The 16353-nt window shown below is 45.4% G+C and overlaps 1 non-coding gene across 1 annotated transcript; it reads left to right on the top strand.

Annotated features, from left to right (window-relative positions):
* The first annotated feature begins 9445 nt into the window (after positions 1-9445).
* On the top strand, positions 9446-9564 carry LOC132479410 (U5 spliceosomal RNA). The gene has a single exon (XR_009530528.1). It is a non-coding gene; the product is annotated as a U5 spliceosomal RNA (small nuclear RNA).
* Positions 9565-16353: the final 6789 nt, after the last annotated feature.

The following is a 16353-nucleotide window of genomic DNA, read 5'->3' as shown; positions in this document are numbered from 1 at the left end:
TTAGCACAAGCTACCATCATATCAACTTTCAATAGCCTCCAAGCTGGTCTGCCCACGTCCACTCTTGGTTGTTCACCATCCTGCAGCTAGAATACGCTTTTTGAAAAACAAATCCGACCTTGTCACTACTCTGTAAAACATTCAACAGCCTCCCAAGGCTTTTAGGATAAAGGCCAAACTCCTCCACCAGACCTCAGTTTAGACCCTGCCAACTCCCCAGGCCTTGGTCCACAACAACCTCCTTCCTCTTCCTTCCCCAAGTGACAATCACAGGGTTTCAATTCCTCATAGAGTGCACATCCCCTTGGCTGCTGGAACTTTTCATGTTCTGTTTCCTGGGCCTAAGATGCTCCTTTCTTCCCTTTGCTTGGTTACCCATACTCTTCCTTCAGATCTTAAACAGTCATTCATTCATTCAACAAATATTTATTGGACATGCATTACATGTCAGGCACTGTGCTAGGTGCTGGGATCAATGAACAAAACAAATCAAGTTCCCATTCTCAAGAAGCTTACATTCTTCTGGTAGGAGGGGGAGGGGAGACATAAAATATGCCAGGTGGTTCCAAGTGCCCTGAAGAAAAAGAGAGCAGAGGGTGACAAGGGGACACAAGTGTGGTTATACATCAGGAAGGTCTCTATGATAAGGTGATATTTTAGCAGAGACCTGAAAGAAGTGAAGGAGTTGTGCTAAGAGCTGGGGGTAAAGGATCCAAGGCAGCGAGCACAGCAAGTGCAAAGGTCCTGAGGCAGGAGCAAAGAGGCTGAAAGAGAGGAAGTGAGGGCAGGAGTGGAAGGAGATGAGACCAGAGAGCAAATGGAGAGTCGTCATTTAAGGACCTGTAGGCCTTTGTGGGGAGTGTGGGTTTTTCTCTGAATGATGTAGGGAGTCACTGGAGAATGACATGATCTGACTTTGTAAGGATCACACTGGCTGCTGTGAGGAAAAACAAATGGTAGAGGCAGGGGTGGAACAGGGGAGACCGTGAAGAGGCAATGGTAGCATTCCAGGTGTGAGGTGATGGTGGCCTGGACCAGGTGGGGGCCACGGAGGGGGCGAGAAGTCACTGGACCCCAGATACACCAATGCTCCTGCTTGTAAGTTCCCAGAGCACCTCCTTCATCTATGGCAGTTGTAACTGGACATTTATTTGTGCACATTTGATTCCCCCTACTGGGCTGTGAGCCTCAAAGAGGCAGGAATGGGGTTTCTTTGCTCACCATGGCATCTCCAACACCCAGTGCTCATAACAGATGCGCTATACAATTTTGGTGAATGAATGAACAAATACCAAAACAAAGAAAAAAGCACACACACACACAAACATATACACAATTCTACAATTTGCTAAGTCCAGCCTTCTTTTTCTATCGGGGCTCTGCTAGAAGCAGTCATCCTGTGTCTGCTCTGTACCCAGACACAATATCAAAGAACAGCATATCAGGGTGGCGTGACATGTGCCACTTGGGTTCAGGCCCAGGGTCCACCGGTCATGGCTGGAGACATAAAATTGCTAACAACTGCTGTGTTTGTGCCAACGACAACTTAAAATCTTTTAAATGTATTACCTCATACAATCCCCCATGCCAGTCAAATAAAGTAGGTATTATCCCCGTTTTTCAGATGTGGAAACTGAGGCACAGAGAGCTTTATGAGCTGCCCAGGAACTCACAGCTGGTAAGAGGCAGATGCGGGTGGTCCAGTCCCTTGTGACAGGATGTGGCCGTCTTCCTGGGTCTGTCCCAGTCTCCCTCCCACTGACCCTTTCACCAGCAGAAGCCTGTTCCTGGAACCTTCCGCCCCCTCCCAATCTCCCAACTCCCCAGGCCTCTCTCTTTTCCCACCCAAGCCCATATGACTCTGTCCTGGTAAGTCCACTTCTTAGCCCAGATATGTCACCATCTCACATTCCTGGGTCTTCCTGGGAGGTCCACCACCACCTGGAACGCCTTTCTAAACCTCTCCAGGTTGAAATCTCCGATCCCACAGAAAACCCTTTCAAATGCCTGCCAGACAGTTCCATCCCCCATTCTCCGAGTCTCTCTCATCACCTCCTTCCACCAGCCAAGTGTCAGCCTCCAGAGGGTCGGCCACACGGGGCCTGGCATCCAGACGCAGAGTCCGCGAGTCCCCAGGATGTTGGAGACCACCTTTCCCTCTCGGAAGCCCACAGAGGGGCCCACAAAGCCTGGCCCACAGCTCCAAACTGCCGTCTGTGGGAGAAAGTGGCGAAAAGAGCCCTGGGACAGACTCCTTACTACCCCCGTACATCCAGGCCTGCGGACGCCGGGAGCCAAAGCCACATGTCGGAGCCTGGTGTGTGTCCCGGGTTAGGCCAGAATCCTGGAAGTCAGCAGACGAAGTCACGGCTATCATTTTTCTTGATTCAGTTGCATTGAGAACCGAAACTCCAGGATGACTGACGGCAGGGGAAGCAATACTCCGTGACCCAGCCCGCAGAAGCTCCGCCGCGTGGACGGTGCATTCGAGTTCTGACTCACCCGCCCTCCAAGTCGCACCCGGGAGAGGGGAACGGGAGAGCGCGCCCCCTAGCGGACTTTAGAGGAGGAGGAAGGGGGGAGCCGAGGAGGAGGAAGGGGGAGGAGGTGGAGGAGGGGAGCTCCAGAGCCTCTTCTGAAGCGCACAGTCGGCTTCCTCCAAGAGAAGGAAAATACAGCCACTGACCTCTCCCAAGTTTACCATCTTATGGGTTTTACTCCCAGAGAGAGTCTTACTCCCTTACCGAATCTCAGTTAAAAGAAAATAAGAAATCCTGGGAAGAACTGAGATTGGCTGAGATTTCATCAGGTGCACAACCTGGACTGTTCCAGTGTGGCCAAGTGGGCAGGGTCCTTTAAAAGTGATGCCACAATAAATAAATAAATAAATAAGTGATGCCATGTTTCCTCCATTATAGCCATGGGGGATATCTGGGGCCAGGAGCAGTGGGACTTGAATCACGACAGTGGCTGAGATCACCCAGTGAGTGTACAGAAAGAAAAGAAGAAAGGGAGGACAGAACCCAGCAGGGAAATGAAATGTAAAGAGTGGAAGGAAGGAAGGGAAAGAGGGAATGAGTGACAAAAGGAAGGGAAGGAAGTGAGTGACAAAGCAGCTAGGTGGGGGACCAGGACAGCCCAGGGTCACAGGAGCCAAGCAGACTAGGGTTTGAAGGAGGACAGAAAAACCAACAGCATGGAGTCCAATAAAATATGCAAAGAACGGCTTTGGGATCTAGCAACATAAGAGTCATTTGTGATTTATCCAAATGCCATTGAGTGGAGGTGTAGGAGTGGAAGCCAGTTGTCGATGAGGCAATGCAGACCATGAGTGTAGTTCTTGGGGGACTCAGAAAGGAAGGGTGGAAAAGCAGTGGGAGATGAAGTGGCAGAGGTGAGGGGACAGTCCCCTCCACCTGAACCACGTGGGCTTATGGAATCGATACCCCTTGACACTAAACCCTTTGCGGGCAACTTCCCATTATGAAATCAGCCACCATATGAAATGCTTATGCTGTGCAATATAATAAACTATTTCTAATAATAATAGCTAATATTATCATAAATTGCACAGATCTGACCCAAAACCCATATTCTCACCCATTCTTTCTACTACCTCCCCACTGGTGGATGCAATATAAAGATATAAATTATCCAGAAGGAGATGACAGAGTCACAGAAGCCAGCCCCCCTCAGCCAGCCCCTTTCTTAGGGCCTTCCACAAAGAAAAGCTCTCTGCTTCTATGGCTACCACCATCTACCTCCCTTCCCACCAAGACTCTCCCAGCTCACCGAAGGAAACAAAGCTCTATTTGAATTGTTTTTAGGCACAATTATTGCTTGGATCAAGCAGCAATTCCAGACAACTGCAACATCCAGTTGGCTGCCCCTTGTCCCCATGACCCGTCCCTGGAGTCTGGATCTCCCCTTTTCCATGCCTGTGCTATGGGAAAACTGCAGGGCTGCCAATGAAGTCATGTAATGACTTGATATATAACAGACATAGACAGTACCAGACTCTGGGAGATTATTCCAGGCTGACTTTATTTAGTGTGTCTCACAGCCAATGATCACCTGGCAGACTCTGATGCCGTAGGTGATAGAACAGGACAAAATAGCTCTGACACCTGCATTGGCCTCCTGGAGGTGGGAAGAACATGAGACCAAAGTCCCATCCTCAGAGCTTGTCTTGGAAATAGGTTCCCCCTCTAGTTCAGCCACGGCCATTGCCTGGTGACCTCACTTCAAACATGGCTGAGAGGTGTCAGGTTGCTGATACTTACCTGACTGTCACAAGTCCCTGTCATTTGTCACAAGCTCCCTGTTGAGTGCAGTATTTTTGTCCCCGTCTATGCCTGGTTTTTAGAGCAGGTAGATGAAATAAGACCTCCTGTCTGTTCCCACTTCTAAAATATCAGGTGTAAAGAAATATTCTCTCTGAATCAAAAATACTCCACGTTGACCCATTAACTTGAAGGTTACCCCTGACTCTCCTTTTCCCTTTCCTCTCTTCCTTTCTTCTCCTTTAATTCCTCTCCACCCAACCCCATCCAGTAGTTCCTAAACTTGTCTTCACATTAGAGTCATCATAGAACTTTATAATAATGCAAATTCCCAAGCCTTACCCCCCAAGAGATCCTGATTCAGACAGTCTGGGGAAATCTGTATTTTTGATAAGGGCATCCAACCGTCCCCCCAGTTCCAAGGGAACTCATCTGAAGTCTGTATTGAGAACTATTAGTAGACTCCCTCCCTCCAAATCCAGGATTTGAATCTCCTCTGCAGAGTCTCCGCCCAGTGGACACTCGTTCTATGTAAGGAGCTCACACTACACCCCAGGTTAATAACAGCACCTACTGTGAGCCAGGCACCGGCACAGGGATTTACGGATTATCTCAGTCACACAGAAGCCTCAAAGCTCAGGATAATTCCTAACCCCCACAGGGAAGCAGAGACTCCAAAAGCAAAGTAAGGTTCCTGAGGCCATAAGCAGGTAAGTGGAGTGGGCTAGCGCAGTGTGAACTCTGACGTGTTACCTCAAGGGGGCGTACTTACTCTCAGGCAGCTCTGCATCTCCAGCTATGCTTTTATGTCTCACTGTTTCTTGCATGTTATTTTTAATCCTCAGATATATCATAAATTCCTCTAAATTGAGAATTGCATGTTTTATTTCTGTTATTCTGATACTAGGTATAACAACATAGTATTATAGTAGATGTACAGTATATATGGTATTGTATAGGAATAATGATAGCATCTGGGGGTTGATATAAATGAAGAATGAAAGAATAAGCATATAGAGAGTACCTACTATGTGCTAGGCAGTGCTTATCCCATTTATTACTCACAACCCTGTGAGGCAATATTATTGCTCCTTATTTTAAAAACGGGAACACTGAAATCCAAAGAGGTCAAGAAATGCTCCATGTCACATACCTAGTAAGTGACCCAGGTGGACCTTGGATCAAGTCTGCCTGAACCAAAATCCCAGGTTTGTCTCAGTATGTCACAGCCCTTTCCAGCAGAGCGCCCTGCAGCTCCATCCCCCCAACAAGGTTTGATGTGAGGAATGCCACGCTCTCCACGATGACCAGGGCAGTACATGCAGTGGGTTTGAATAAATACTTCTCAGATGGAGAAATAAAGAGAAACGCTTGCACATGTACAACAAGAGACATTTATGAGAGTTTACAGCAGCGTTGCACACAACAGATAAAAACCAGGAACAGTCCAGGTGTCCTTCAGTAGGAGAACAGATTTTTTAAAATGTGGTCTATTCATTCAACCAAACATACACAGCAATCAAAACAACAAACGACAGCAAAAAGCAAAAATGTAGAAGAATCTTAGCAATATAATCTTAAGTCAAAAATAAACTAAAATTAAAAATGTATTTTGAGAAATGAGTATAGATGCGACAAAACTATCTTTAAAAGGGAAAGAAGGAAGTGATGGACACAGGAATCAGAATGATCATAACCTCAGATGCAGGAGACAAAAGTATGGGTGGGATGGGTAGAGGGAATATGATTAAATATAGGTCATTGTCAAGGTCCTAGCTTTTGGTTTGGGTTTACAGGTTCTTATTGCATTATAATGAAAGAAGGAAGGAAGGAAGGAAGGGAGGGAGGGAGGGAGGGAGTGAGGAAGAAAGGAAGAAAGAGAGGGAGGGAGGGAGGGAATCATTCATGGATGAATGATGAATGTGCTAGAATTCAATTATTTTGATTATCCCAATTCTGTGCACCCTGAAGTTCAATTGAAAGAAAAAATAGGTTAATAGGTGAATAAATAGCTTGAGATCCTTGCATTATCAGCTCTTGGAAGGAGGGATTGAATTCTCCTCTTCCCAGTTTTGACTTTTCAGTTGTGTGCCTTGAGGAGAAAATCACAAAGGAGCGGGAGCACATAGGAGCCCAGAGTACCTTCTGCCTCTTCTGAAAAATACCTGAAACTGAATCTGCTGATCCCTGCAAGCAGGTGGCAAGCTGCATAAGAGGGCCTGCTGGCATAGGATCATGGCCAGGTGGTGTGTGATTTCAGCAAAGAAAGACCCTCAAAAAAATATGATGCCTCCTACACAGAGATGTACAACACACACCTGCTGCTAACTATGGATAAAATCTTTTGTTAATTCTCACAGCCAAGGCTGAAGCCTAAAGAACAAATCCCTTCCCAAAAGGTGATATGCGTACTGAAAAGCATATTAAGATGTAAATGACAGGTACCTTCACTTCCTAAAAGTATATTTCTTATGTGTAAAGGGGCCTAAGTTCCACAAGCAGGAAGGGATGGAGCGGAAAGGGTAGCCAAGAGAAGCGCAGGTAAACTTTGCCCACTTCATCATCTTGTCTGGGCTTGCCTGACTATTGGGCAAACGCAGCCCATCTCCCCCGATCTCCCCCGGGGCTTCTGACCTTACAGTCCTCCAACAGCACAGCTGCCAGCTTCTGTGAGCCCGCTGGGGACAAATGTCCACAAGGAGGAGACAGTAAGTTACAGAAGACTTTGAGCTCAGTAGGGAGCCTGCCTGGATGCTCCGTGGGTCTGGTGGTCTGTGCAGCTGTACTGTGCACGAGACAGGACAGCACCCAGTACTGATGACCCGTAGAAGGACCACCGGTTTGTGGGTCCCAGCCATGGGGGTTATCACACTTGCGCAGATTCCAGGTAAGAAAGGCACTGGGACACTGCTCACAACTTTGTGGCAATCCCCTGTATGTGCCAGGAATGGGGGTGCTGGAGCAGATGCGCCAAGACCACCAGCACTTCTGTGCCTCTAGAGAGGCAGACCCCCTTAGCTTTTCCTCCCCCGACCCTGACTGAGTGGCAGGAAAGGTTGGAACTTAGAAAAAGTAGTGTATGTCAGAGAATGTTCCCAGTGATGGAGCTTAAAGCACTGAGTAAATCTCTACAGTCCCTTCTGTAGAAAAAGAAAACCACAATTCTTTTTTTTTCTTTTTCATAAATTTATTTTATTTATTTATTTATTTTTGGCTGTGCTAGGTCTTCGTTGCTGCGCGCAGGCTTTCTCTAGTTGTGGAGAACGGGGGCTACTCTTTATTGCAGTGCGCGGGCTTCTCATTGCAGTGGCTTCTCTTGTTGTGGAACATGGGCTCTAGGTGCGCGGGCTTCAGTAGTTGTGGCACATTGGCTTCAGTAGTTATGGCTCGTGGGCTCAGTAGTTGTGGTTCGTGGGCCCTAGAGTGCAGGCTCAGTACTTGTGGTGCACGGGCTTATTTGCTCCGTGGCATGCGGGATCTTCCCGGACCAGGGCTCGAACTCGTGTCCCCTGCATTGACAGGCAGATTCGTAACCACTGCGCCACCAGGGAAGCCCCCACAATTCTTGACTGATGATTCTATGCAAATGAGGCAGTTGCAGGATGTGAAATGCATATCAGCCTGCAGCCACACTGCAGGGACCAAATCTCAGTTCTGTCTGCGATCTGCATGATCTCGGTGATTAATTTAATGTCCCTGGACTGAGCTCACTTCCAGCATCCATAAAACCGGAAGAAGAGTAGCCTCCTCCAGAGGATTATTGGGTTAGATTAAACTAGATACCTGAAAAATACCTGAAAAAGAGTCTGGCAGATGGTGATCATAATACAGTTTCATTCATTATTCACCCTTCATCTCCCAGAAAGCACCCAATAAAGAAGCCAAGGCAGCAGAAATCTGGTACCATGGTTGTTACCCCAGTGGTCTTAGAGTGAATTTCCCTCATTGGAGGCTCTTGTCAATGGTCAAAAATGTGACTCCTTGGAGTTCTGGGACGAGGGAAGATACCATCTGGGGGCCTTTTTTATTTTTTTAAGATTTTTTTTTGATATGGACCATTTTTAGTCTTTATTGAATTTGTTACAATATTGCTTCTGATTTATGTTTTTTGGTATTTTGGCCACGAGGCATGTGGGATCTAGTTCCCCGACCAGGGATCAAACCTGCACCCCCTGCATTGGAAGGCAAAGTCTTAACCACCGGACTGCCAGGGAAGTCCCTGGGGGTCTTTCTCAGGAAGGAAGTGTCAGTGCTTGGAGATCCCTTCCTGGATGAAACCCTCCCTGACTCCCACCCTCCTCCTCATCTCCAGGCAGAGGGGCTGATCACCATCTTCTCCAGACCAGCAGCACATGTTATTCTCAATATTATTCTTCTCAATATTTACCAGGTACTGAGATGAGCATTTCCCAAGCCTTATTTCATTTAATCCTCACGACAACCCCATGAAAGAGGAAAGTGAAGATTAGCAAAGTGAAATAATAGAGTCGTCCAGATAACACAAGGCAGAGCTGGGGTTCAGACTGCTGACCTCAGCGCTACACTGTCTCGCTGACATCCCAGCATGGCCCTTATCACATGGTATGCTCTTTCTGTATGTGTTAGTCACACCTAGTAGACTGTCAGCTCTTCAGAGGCGGAAACCGAGAGGCTCTTTTATCTATTTATCCCCAGCACTTAGCACAGTGCCTGGCTAAGAATGAATGAATGATCTTCTCCAAAGCCCCAAGGAAGGAGACCGCACCACTGCTCCTCCTATAGATCAATATGACTCACAACCTGCATCCTCATCCAGGCTTGTTGGGGGAGAGGGTGGATTGGGGGGAAAGGACAGGTGGCTGCATATACAGGCTGCTCCTTCCTATAGCGCATTTCTCACTCACGCCAAGAGCCCAGAGCTTGATCACGGGAACTGAGCCAAGCCCTTCGCTAGGGGAGAGACATTGCTGCAACTTTAATGCTACAAAGACCATCCCATCTCCTCCTTTCACAACTTTTTGCAGCATTAAATCATCATGAAGTTGATTCTGGATATCAATAGTTAAAGGGAGAAAAAGGTTAAATCAAGAGAATTACCCCCCAAAAAAGGAGACACACATCTTCAAACTGAAAGGGTCTGCAGAGTACCTAGCACAGTAGATATAAAAAGGTATACAATCTATACTCATGCTTCTCTTCATAATTGAATGAATCTTTTGCTTTTTACTAAAGATTCATATAGGGAGGGAAAAGCATGACTGTTGCCTCAATTTTTTGAGGCCTTGTGGGAATAAACAAGGCTGATATTTCTGTGATAAAAATAGGGGCTTCCCTGGTGGCGCAGTGGTTGAGAGTCCGCCTGCCGATGCAGGGGACACGGGTTCGTGCCCCGGTCTGGGAAGATCCCACATGCCGCGGAGCGGCTGGGTCCGTGCGCCATGGCCGCTGAGCCTGCGCATCCGGAGCCTGTGCTCCGCAACGGGAGAGGCCACAGCAGTGAGAAGCCCGCGTACCACAAAAAAAAAAAAAAAAAAAAAAAAAAAAAAAAAAAAAATAGATCTAGCGATGGACTTCCCTGCTAGTCCAGTTTGTGGGACCCAGTGCTCCCGATGCAGGGGTTCCGGGTTTGATTCCTTGCCTAGGAGTATGATCCCATGTGTATCCAGCAACTGGGCGTTCACATGTTTCAACTACGGAGCTCTCCTGCCGCAACTCAGGAGCCCACGTGCCGCAATCAAGACCCAGTGTAACCAAATAAATAAATATATATTTTTAAAAGGTATACAATTAGATAAATTAATGTGAAATTTCAGAAAGCCATGGATCAAGACAAGATACTAAAAGCTGCCAAAGAAAAACAAATAATAAAACAGCTCATTTCCAAAGCTGAGGAATTAGTCTGGCAACAGACTTTCTGTTGGCAACACTTCCAATTAGCAATGCTAACTCCGGTTAGTGTACCTGAAGACACTGCAGTAATGTCTTCAAACTTGGGGGAAATAGTCTTCAACCTGGAATTCCAAATTCAGCTGAAATTGAGTAAGAGGAGAACAAGCACATTTTCAGACGTGTCAAGACTCAGGAAGTTCACCTCCCATACTCCCTTTCTTAAGAAGTTATTTGAGTACATTCTCAAGTGACTTCTTCAAATACTTATTCACGAGAAGTAAATCAAGAAAAATAAGCCAAGTTCATGAGGGGGTAAACAAAGAAAGAGGAGGAAGGTATGAATCACGGGGAATACAGAATCCACATGGGAATAAAACTGAAAGAAAACACCCGAGTGACAGCTATGCAGCAGGCCCAGAAAGCAGCCAGCTCAGATTGGAGCAGGAAAATAAAGTCCTAGAGTGGAGAGGTTATGAGAGATCATAGAAGTGAACTTGGAAAACGAGCCTTGAGCATGTGACGAAGGCCCAGAATTCAATTTTTAAAAGCAATTAAACACTCAAGGAAAAGGAAATAAATATAAGAAAGTCATTATCTAAATACAAAGAAACCAGTCCATATCAGACCCAGAAGTCACTGAGATTCAAAAAAGGAATGGAATGAATACCACATAAAAAGAAAAGCAAAAAAGATGGAAAATCTGGGAGATATAATAAGAAAAAAGAATGTATCTCCTCTTCCAACAAGCATAAAGAAACGTAATCATAAACATCAGAGAAAAGACAACAAATATACAAAAAAAAAACCCAAGTACATATTAAAACAATGCATGATTTTGAGCAATGGGGGTATTATAAGAATAATCTTTTTTGAGCTTGATGATATAAGCCTTTGAAAATGAAATGAAAACATAATCATAGTACTACTTGCTTCTGCGAGTAAACTGTATTTGCCTACCTATAGCAGTTTAAATACCAGCGTTTGGAAAAGGATTCAAATTTTAGAATAAGTCTATAAAGAATCACAAAAGATTATAGTATAGTTACATATTATATTACTATGATTACATAAAACACATTCTTTCTATCAGTTGTGAAACTTTAAAAGCAAAAGTACACCTGACAAGGACTTCCCTGGTGGTGCAGGGGTTAAGAACCCCCCTGCCAGTGCAGGGGACACAGGTTTGAGCCCTGGTCCGGGAAGATCCCACATGCCACGGAGCAACTAAGCCCGTGCGCCACAACTACTGAGCCTGTGCTCTAGAGCCCGTGAGCCACAACTACGGAAGCCCACGGGCCTAGAGCCCGTGCTCCGCAACAAGAGAAGCCACTGCAATGAGAAGCCCACGCACCACAACAAAGAGCAGTCCCTGCTCGCCACAGTAAGAGAAATGTGCAAAGGTTAATAGTAGGGGAAACTGGGTAGGGAGTATATAAGAAGTTTCTATACTATTTGTGTAACTCTTCTATAAGCATAAATTAATTCTAAAAGGCTATTTTTTAAAGTATATCTGAGAGAGGTTGGGAAATGTAAGGGGAAGAGAAGTGAAAGGAAGGATGGGGGTGTTAATTATTCATCTTACATCTTGGGGACTAAAAAGATACAATCTATGATTAATGAAGCAAGAAATGGAGGTTTCAGTCTGTTACACGAAATGGCGGAGTTAACTAGTGAAAGAACGGAAGACAGTGGCATAGCTATTTGAAGAAGGATGAGCGGGGAAATATAGGGGTACAAGCCAACAGCGAGTGTCCGTAGTTGGTAAACAAAATTGACATCACAGGAACTAAAAACAAGAAAGAGCTAAAAAGGGTTTGCCTTAAAGGAGAGAGACTGGTAGTGGAGAGAAGAGCCCTTTCTCACCATTTTATTTTCCTTTTTATTCTTATTTTTTTCTTTAATATACCATTCTGGTTTTGGCTATAGACATTTATTGCTTTGTTTTGTGGTTTTTGGGTTTTTTGGCCACGCCACATGGCACGTGGGATCTTAGTTCCCTGACCAGGGTTCGAACCCACGCTCCCTGCATTGGAAGCATGGCGTCTTAACCACTGGAAGTCCCTATTGCTTTGTTTAAAACTTTCAAAATGAAGTGAAAAAAATAAAATTCTTTAATGTCGTTAGTTCAGTCATGACAGATATGGAAAGGGAATCCACCAAAAGTGATTGCCTTTCCCAGACAAAGGACTGAAAGCTTCCTATTAAAATGTAAATGAGTGCTCGTAAGAATCCCATCTAACAGGGAGTTGCTGATAGAGATAAATTTCTCAGGGTGGACATAACCTGCCATTAATATAAAAATGTGGATTGCAAACCACAAAAGCAAAGGCAACTGAACCCACATAACCCAACACCGCTGATCACTGGAGTTGTGCAGAGATAAGGAAAGGAAACTGAGCACAGAAAATTCAAATACTCACTGACCCTGAAATCAAGGGCTTAAAGAAGGGACTCAGAACCACATGCCCTAGTAGAATTCTAACTCCATTTCCCAACAGAGGGAGCTGGACCAAGAGGCAGACCCCACAACGGGGAATAAACAGTTGGCAACAAAGCTGGATTTGCAATGTAGTTGCCTCTCTGCCTCTTCAAGGAAACATGGCGTCAGAGAGTCCATGTGCAAATAAATTACCTCCTCAGCACATGGAGACAATTGTCGACAAAAAACTGAATTAAAAAAAAACTTAAAAAAAATTTTTTTTGGCTGCCTTGGGTCTTCGTTGCTGCACACGGACTTAATTGATCTAAGAAAGGAACAGATAATTTATTCAAGACAATCTAAGGATTATAACCTGGGAGACAGTCTTTCAGAAAGCTCTGTGGACTACTATATATGTTTCTGAGACAAAGGGTTATATATCAGATGAAGTATTGATAGTTTACACAATCCAGATCTGCACGTACAAAGCGAGTAATGGGTCATCGTGACCACTTACAAGATTAAGAAGGAATGTTATCGTCTAAGGAGGTCTGGGTAATGCAGATGCATGATACACACTAAAAGGGAGGGAGGAGACCCAAACAGGCAGAGAAATATGTTAGATTTGAATTTTTCTTATCTTGCCATAAAATATGAATTTTATTTCATTGCAGTGTAAGAAAATGTCACTTTAAAAATCTCCATAAAATGAATCACTATCCTGAGATAGGTCTGCTAATGTGTAGGCAGATAGGGTTGGGGGTCCCCAGAGGAAGAGAACCAGACATAGCTTTCTTGACATAAAAAAGGCATCTTTGGGCTTCCCTGGTGGCGCAGTGGTTGAGAGTCTGCCTGCCGATGCAGGGGACACGGGTTCGTGTCCCAGTCCGGGAAGATCCCACATGCCGCAGAGCGGCTGGGCCCGGGAGCCATGGCCGCTGAGCCTGCGCATCCGGAGCCTGTGCTCCGCAACGGGAGAGGCCACAACAGTGAAAGGCCAGCGTACCAAAAAAAAAAAAAGGCATCTTAGGCCTAAGCCATTTTGTGACCTAAGCCTGACCACAATGCTCACCCTGGCAGAATAGGTCTCAGTAGTTAATGATTTTAAGAGGAATAAAGAATGTAAGAACAAACAGCTATTACCAGCCCAGAGAGATAACTTAACCATATCGGAGGCACTGTATCAGTTACAAAGACTCCCAGTTCTGACTTGAAGGTAAAGATTAGCCTAAAGCACTTCTTGAGCTGTTTTGCAAGATCCAAACCCCCTTAAGCAATCAACCACCAGACTAACTGGAACCTAAGGAATGATGGTGCTAAGCGTTGCTGACCATCATGACTTCAGTCAGCTAGAGCCTGGACTCTGTCGACCCAATTCTAGGCTGAATTCTCCTCTGCTCAAGCCCCTTCATGAACATGCATGCACTCTTAGCTTAAAATTTTCCCAATTTTGCTGTTCGGAGAGACACTGCTTTGGGAAAGATCCCCAGTGTTCTCCTTAGTTGCTGCAAGTAATAAATCCTTCCTTCTCCCACACTTTGGCTTGGTTGTGTCTTTTTTTAGACACCCCCTCAAGAGGCAAACCCAGTTTTCAAGTAACAAATGTACTTTCCAATGACACTTGAGCAGCTCCAAATATTAAAAATGTACCAATCCAAAATATAATTACTGTGAGAATAAGGTGTCTTTTTTTTGTGTGTGTGTGGTACGCGGGCCCCTCACTGCTGCGGCCTCTCCCGCTGTGGAGCACAGGCTCTGGATGCGCAGGCCCAGCGGCCATGGCTCACGGGCCCAGCCGCTCCGCGGCATGTGGGATCTTCCCAGACCAGGGCACGAACCCGTGTCCCCTGCATCGGCAGGCGGACCCCCAACCACTGCGCCACCAGGGAAGCCCTTGGTGTCTTTGAAAATTATTATGTTGACTTAAAATGTTACAAAAAGGTCCAGAAGGCATGAAGCCCAGAAAAAGAGATTGGAAATCAAACTTCTGTTTGTTTGTTTGTTTGGTTGGTTGGCTGGTTGATTTTTGTATTTATTTTGTTTTGTCTTTTGGTATTTTTCCCAGGAAAGATGATACTCTAATTCTAAATGAAAGACTCGTGGTTTTAACTCTGATAGGCAAGAGTTGGAAGTCATCACTCCCATCCTTACAGGAAAAAGCAGGACAAACTAAAAATCAACTGCTTTTCTTAGACTCATCAGAGAACTGAGTCTGCAGGGAAAACTGCTACCCTGAAATCTGGAGAGAGAGATGGATCCAGAAAGTCACGGCCGAGATCTGCTTCCCTGGAGCAGAAGACACTGGAGCCATGAACTGATAGGAACTCTTTTTTTTTTTTTTTTTTTTTTTTTTGCTGTACACGGGCCTCTCACTGCTGTGGCCTCTCCCGTTGCGGAGGCTCCGGACGCGCAGGCTCAGCAGCCATGGCTCACGGGCCCAGCCGCTCCGTGGCATGTGGGATCCTCCCGGACCGGGGCACAACCCCGTGTCCCCTGCATTGCAGGCAGACCCCCAACCACTGCGCCACCAGGGAAGCCCTTACATTTTTTTTTTGAATAGACAACTTTGAAAACATAATGAAATCTATGAGACTTCTCTCCATAAAAATCCACATAAGCAAAACTTTTCATAACATTGTTCCATCAAACAATGTTTCACAGTTCACCTAAAGTCCATCTATTCACCTCAGGTTAAGAACCCCAACCATAGGACTACTGAGAATCTCATACATACAAACACAGTTTCCCTGGCTTTGTTCATTTAATTAATACTTATCGAGTATCTATAGTATGGAGATTCCAGTAATACTAACACCTGGTAAGTGAAACTTGTTTTACTGTTTAAAAAAAGAAAGTAAGATGTTCACATAGTTGTCTCATTTACTCCTCATAAAAACCCAATGAAGTAGGCACACATAGCTCTACCTAGTTTACAGATGAGAAAATGTTAGCAATCCCAGAGAACTTAAGTGATTTGGTTAAAGCTACCCAGCCACAAAAGGAATTGAAGCCCAGAAGTAAAATGCACCCTTTTAAACTTAGGCCTGGCCCTTTCCCTCCATATTCATATTGACTCTAGAAGCCAGTGGTGATAGGACTTGTGTCTAATGAGGTAGCTGCCTGCTGAATGCCAAGGTCATCATATTAGGAAAACCTCTGAGACCACAGTCTCAGCTCCCAGTTCCCATGGTGGTCATCTTCATGCTCACCTTTCCCAGAAGTAATACAACTCTGCAAATTGATGGTCCCAGCAGCAGGACTCTCCTGGTGTTTAGGGGAGGTAGACAGAGCTCCCATCCCCTTGCCCAGAGGGCACAATGGCTAACATTTTTTGAGTTCCTAATGTACGTCAGGCACCGTACTAGGTCTTTACATAAATAAGTTCATTAAATCCTCAGAACAACACCATGGTGTAGGTACTATTATTATTTCCATTTTGCAGACACTTAGGGGAGGTTAAGTAACTTGCCCAAGGTTACACAACTTATAATTTTCAGAGTCATGATTTGAACTCTGGAGCCTGTGCTCTTAACCAAACAACCCTTCTGACTTTCCCAAGACAATTGTTCTTAACTTTGGGGGGACGTATGCATCCTAGAGAGTGTAATTTAAGCTCTGGACCCCGCCTCTAGGAAAATGCACTTAAGCAAGATTTTGAAAAATATTTCAGAAACGTCAGGGACCCCTCTGGGCCATCATCTGTCGACCTCATACATACTGGAGGAAACTGTCCAGAGACCAAAAGAGAAGTGGCTCCAGCGCCGCAGGGCCTTGCCTCTGCAA

Source organism: Mesoplodon densirostris, chromosome 18, assembly GCF_025265405.1.
Source record: "Mesoplodon densirostris isolate mMesDen1 chromosome 18, mMesDen1 primary haplotype, whole genome shotgun sequence".
In the NCBI taxonomy this organism is placed as follows: Eukaryota; Metazoa; Chordata; class Mammalia; order Artiodactyla; family Ziphiidae; genus Mesoplodon; species Mesoplodon densirostris.
Note: the sequence above shows the minus strand (reverse complement) of the source record. Positions and strands in the feature narration are given on the sequence as shown.